The sequence below is a fragment of the Triticum aestivum genome, chromosome 7A, assembly GCF_018294505.1.
Source record: "Triticum aestivum cultivar Chinese Spring chromosome 7A, IWGSC CS RefSeq v2.1, whole genome shotgun sequence".
Classification (NCBI taxonomy): Eukaryota; Viridiplantae; Streptophyta; class Magnoliopsida; order Poales; family Poaceae; genus Triticum; species Triticum aestivum.
In genome coordinates this window covers 583,246,372-583,252,585 of record NC_057812.1, presented here as the reverse complement: position 1 = coordinate 583,252,585, position 6,214 = coordinate 583,246,372, and positions in this window count along the sequence as shown.

Genomic DNA, 6,214 nt, shown 5'->3' with positions numbered 1-6,214 from the left:
CTTTTGCTGAGACTTCATTTTGCTCTCTCAAACTTGAGATGCGGCCGATGCTTTTCCTATTTTTTTTGATGAGTTAAATGTTTTGAGAGTGTGGCTAAGTGCAAGTTAACTGCTAAAAAAGGAATCAAATAAAATCCTTTAAGGAGGTAAACCTTTTTAAGAGTTTGGCTCCTTTTGTATCTAGAAACCTAGCTTAATGTTAGCCTCACCGTGAAAGTTTGCCCAAAAAGGCTTCCGTCCCACTTTATATATAAAGCAACACAGACAAATAGATACAAGATGATGAGGAGATCCTCTTACAAAGCAGATCAAAGAAATAACAAGAAAACAGGAGTCCACACCCTAGCACAAAGACACCTAGACTACCAACAGGGAAGAAGGCATGCCACCAAGGGGAACCGCCGGATCTTGTTGTGTCGCTCATACCAAGGTGCCGCCAGAGAGAGCCCTTTCCCTCCCGCTCCAGATCATGGAGCACGATCATGCTTGCAGACATGAGGATTGCGAGGGGCACCTGCGAGAACCCGTGTAAAAGATGAGGGGGCAAGACCGACCACCCATGCTAGAGCCTAGGTAACTTTGTGCCAGGACCCGAACAAGCCTGCCGATGATGACGCCACGCGTCGAGGGAACCCTGGGCTCCATGCGTCGATCACCGTGGAAGTTTTGATTATCCGCCTGGAAACACCACATGAAGAAACTAGGGATCTGGGCGGTGATGCAATCCACTATGGATGGCTAAACAAATGTAATCACATCACAACGTTTACTATGCTATGCATTTGCTTGACGATGGTTTTAGCCTCGTTGCCTGATATCAATTTTAATGAAAATGATGGCTGCATCGCAATGATGCAAAGGTAGAGGGTTTCAACCTTATTTTTAAAAACACATTACTACTCCCTGGCAGTTTAATTAACACTAGGAAAAATGCTTGTGTGTCGCAACAGGAAAAATCATCTATGCACCCCACTTGTGAAAGAAAACATTGTAAACAAAATTTGAGATCTTTCCAATTGCTTGACATGAGAAATTAAAATTCTTTTAGTGCACATATTCTGCAAAGTAATTAAAGTGAAGCTTAACATTCCAACTCTACAAGATCTCTATACGTGCGGAACGGAACACTTACTTTGGCGTTGTGGCTAGCTCATTCTACAAACAATCTGTTGGTCCATGGTTCAATCGCGGCTTAGACATTACTGTTTGAATGCTAGTGGAAGAGAATGTTCATGGTAGAACAATTAACATCAAAACCATGAATCTAAATGGCCAATAATTTAGTGCACCCTGTTATTTTGGCTAATAGTGTTCATATATTTATAGTGCATCGAAAGAACTTACATCAATTTCTAGTTTTTACCATAAATACATATGGCGTGTCTTAGTGCTAACTGTAACTGTATGTACAAAACTGATTACAACACACTATCTGCTACATACGTCCTCATATAGAAATGATATAATTGATGCAAGTATGTCTTTGTGTCGGCAGGAACAAACATAAACTCCCACTAACAAATGTTCAGGTTTGGAGTGAATAGTGAACCTTATTTTGTTCCAGGTTAAATATAACTATAAGACGACCCTATATATTTCAGACAAAGAAATTCAAAGCGAAAATCCATCACTTCAATTATTTAATAAGAAAATGATTACTAACCTCTGATTTTGGGCTAATGGTGTTCATTTATTTATAGTGCATCAAAAGAACTTACATCAATTTCTAGTTTTACCACAAATACATATGATGTGTCTTAGTGCTGATTAACTATACGTACAAAAATAATTACAACACACTATTTGCTACATACACCTTCATATAAAAAATGATATAAATGATGCAAGTAAGTCTTTGTGTCAATTGGGACAAATATAAAATTCCATTAACAAATATGCATATTTGGAGTGAATAATGGACCTTATTTTGTTCCTGGTCAAATATAACTATAAGACGACCCTATATATTTCACACAAAGAAAATCAAAGAGAAAAGCAATCACTTCAATTATTTAATAAGAAAATGATTAAAAACTCACTTCTGGGTTCATAGCTAGATCTGTAGGATTGCTGGAATTTAGTCTATTTTGGGCAGCCCAATAACTATTTCAGAAATTCCTAATAAATCATAGAGGCCCACTTAGCCCATTTGTGCAAGGCAAGGGATACTACTAAAGTTTAGTCTCACATTGCTAGTTTAGTGGGAGTTGGACCTCCTTATAAGGGAGGTTCTTTCTCCACTTGTACGAGCATGAGAACAAGAGGGATTTCCACGCGCGCTCCTCCTCCGCCGCCCGCCTCGCCACGCCACGCCTCGTCATGACGCGCCGCGGGTTGCGGGAATGAGCCGAGCCGATATCTAAATTTTTTCCACGCACTACGGGTATGGTGAGCCCAGATTCCGCAAAGTGGCTTGAAGCCATGAAATCTGAGATGGGATCCATGTATGAGAACAAAGTATGGACTTTGGTTGACTTGCCCGATGATCGGCAAGCAATTGAGAATAAATGGATCTTTAAGAAGAAGACTGACGCTGATGGTAATGTTACTGTCTACAAAGCTCGACTTGTCGCAAAAGGTTTTCGACAAGTTCAAGGGATTGACTACGATGAGACTTTCTCACCCGTAGCGATGCTTAAGTCTGTCCGAATCATGTTAGCAATTGCCGCATTTTATGATTATGAAATTTGGCAGATGGATGTCAAAACTGCATTCCTGAATGGATTTCTGGAAGAAGAGTTGTATATGATGCAACCGGAAGGTTTTGTCAATCCAAAGGGAGCTAACAAAGTGTGCAAGCTCCAGCGATCTATTTATGGACTGGTGCAAGCCTCTCGGAGTTGGAATAAACGCTTTGATAGTGTGATCAAAGCATTTGGTTTTATACAGACTTTCGGAGAAGCCTGTATTTACAAGAAAGTGAGTGAGAGCTCTGTAGCATTTCTGATATTATATGTGGATGACATATTGCTGATTGGAAATGATATACAATTTCTGGATAGCATAAAGGGATACTTGAATAAAAGTTTTTCAATGAAAGACCTCGGTGAAGCTGCTTACATATTAGGCATAAAGATCTATAGAGATAGATCAAGATGCTTAATTGGACTTTCACAAAGCACATACCTTGACAAGATTTTGAAGAAGTTCAAAATGGATCAAGCAAAGAAAGGGTTCTTGCCTGTGTTACAAGGTGTAAGATTGAGTAAGACTCAAAGCCCGACCACTGCAGAAGATAGAGAGAAAATGAAAGATGTTCCCTATGCTTCAGCCATAGGCTCTATCATGTATGCAATGCTGTGTACCAGACCTGATGTGTGCCTTGCTATAAGTTTAGCAGGGAGGTACCAAAGTAATCCAGGAGTGGATCACTGGACAGCGGTCAAAAACATCCTGAAATACCTGAAAAGGACTAAGGATATGTTTCTCGTATATGGAGGTGACAAAGAGCTCACCGTAAGAGGTTACGTTGATGCAAGCTTTGACACTGATCCGGACGATTCTAAATCGCAAACCGGATACGTGTTTACATTAAACGGTGGAGCTGTCAGTTGGTGCAGTTCTAAACAAAGCGTCGTAGCGGGATCTACATGTGAAGCGGAGTACATAGCTGCTTCGGAAGCAGCGAACGAAGGAGTCTGGATGAAGGAGTTCATATCCGATCTAGGTGTCATACCTAGTGCATCGGGTCCAATGAAAATCTTTTGTGACAATACTGGTGCAATTGCCTTGGCAAAGGAATCCAGATTTCACAAAAGGACCAAACACATCAAGAGACGCTTCAACTCCATCCGGGATCTAGTCCAGGTGGGAGACATAGAGATTTGCAAGATACATACGGATCTGAATGTTGCAGACCCGTTGACTAAGCCTCTTCCACGAGCAAAACATGATCAGCACCAAGACTCCATGGGTGTTAGGATCATTACAGTGTAATCTAGATTATTGACTCTAGTGCAAGTGGGAGACTGAAGGAAATATGCTCTAGAGGCAATAATAAAGTTATTATTTATTTCCTTATATCATGATAAATGTTTATTATTCATGCTAGAATTGTATTAACCGGAAACATAATACATGTGTGAATACATAGGCAAACAAAGTGTCACTAGTATGCCTCTACTAGACTAGCTCGTTAGTCAAAGATGGTTATGTTTCCTAACCATGAACAAAGAGTTGTTATTTGATTAACGAGGTCACATCATTAGTTGAATGATCTGATTGACATGACCCATTCTATTAGCTTAGCAACCGATCGTTTAGTATGTTGCTATTGCTTTTCTTCATGACTTATACATGTTCCTATGACTATGAGATTATGCAACTCCCGTTTACCGGAGGAACACTTTGGGTACTACCAAACGTCACAACGTAACTGGGTGATTATAAAGGAGTACTACAGGTGTCTCCAATGGTAGATGTTGGGTTGGCGTATTTCGAGATTAGGATTTGTCACTCTGATTGTCGGAGAGGTATCTCTGGGCCCTCTCGGTAATGCACATCACTTAAGCCTTGCAAGCATTGCAACTAATGAGTTAGTTGCGGGATGATGTATTACAGAACGAGTAAAGAGACTTGCCGGTAACGAGATTGAACTAGGTATTGGATACCGACGATCGAATCTCGGGCAAGTAACATACCGATGACAAAGGGAACAACGTATGTTGTTATGCGGTCTGACCGATAAAGATCTTTGTAGAATATGTAGGAGCCAATATGGGCATCCAGGTCCCGCTATTGGTTATTGACCAGAGACGTGTCTCGGTCATGTCTACATTGTTCTCGAACCGTAGGGTCCGCACGCTTAACGTTACGATGACAATTATTATGAGTTTATGCATTTTGATGTACCGAATGTTGTTCGGAGTCCCGGATGTGATCACGGACATGACGAGGAGTCTCAAAATGGTCCAGACATAAAGATTGATATACTGGAAGCCTATATTTGGACATCGGAAGTGTTCCGGGTGAAATCGGGAATTTTACCGGAATACCGGGAGGTTAACGGAACCCCCCGGGAGCCAAATGGGCCAACATGGGCCTTAGTGGAAAGGTGAAAGGGCTGCCCACATAGGGCTGCGCGCCCCCCCTCCCCCTAGTCCTATTAGGACTAGGAGAAGGGGCCGGCACCCTCTCTCCCCCCCCCCTTTTGGGGAGTCCTAGTTGGAATAGGATTGGAGGGGGGAGTCCTACTCCCGGTGGGAGTAGGACTCCTCCTGCGCCCTCTCCCTGGCCGGCGCACCTCTCCCCCTTGGCCCCTTTATATACGGGGGCAGGGGGCACCTCTAGACACACAAGTTGATCCACGTGATCTATTCCTTAGCCGTGTGCGGTGCCCCCTGCCACCATATTCCTCGATAATACTGTAGCGGAGTTTAGGCGAAGCCCTGCTGCTGTAGTTCATCAAGATCGTCACCACGCCGTCGTGCTGACAAAACTCTTCCCCGACACTTTGCTGGATCGGAGTCCGGGGATCGTCATCGAGCTGAACGTGTGCTCGAACTCGGAGGTGCCGTAGCTTCGGTGCTTGATCGGTTGGATCGTGAAGACGTACGACTACTTCCTCTACGTCGTGTCATCGCTTCCGCGGTCGGTCTACGTCGGGTACGTAGACAACACTCTCCCCCTCGTTGCTATGCATCACCATGATCTTGCGTGTGCGTAGGAATTTTTTTGAAATTACTACGTTCCCCAACAGTGGTATCAGAGCCAGGTTACGATCCTGGGACTGCGTGTGCGTAGGAATTTTTTTGAAATTACTACGTTCCCCAACAGTGGCATCCGAGCCTAGGTTTTATGGTTTGATGTTATTTGCACGAGTAAAACACAAGTGAGTTGTGGGCGATACAAGTCATACTGCCTACCAGCATGTCATACTTTGGTTCGGCGGTATTGTTGGATGAGACGACCCGGACCAACCTTACGCGTACGCTTACGCGAGACCGGTTCCCTCGACGTGCTTTGCACATAGATGGCTTGCGGGCGACTGTCTCTCCAACTTTAGTTGAACCAAGTGTGGCTACGCCCGGTCCTTGAGAAGGTTAAAACGGAGTCTATTTGACAAACTATCGTTGTGGTTTTGATGCGTAGGTGAGATGAGTTCTTGCTTAAGCCCGTAGTAGCCACGTAAAACTTGCAACAACAAAGTAGAGAACGTCTAACTTGTTTTTGCAGGGCATGTTGTGATGTGATATGGTCAAGGCATGATGCTAAA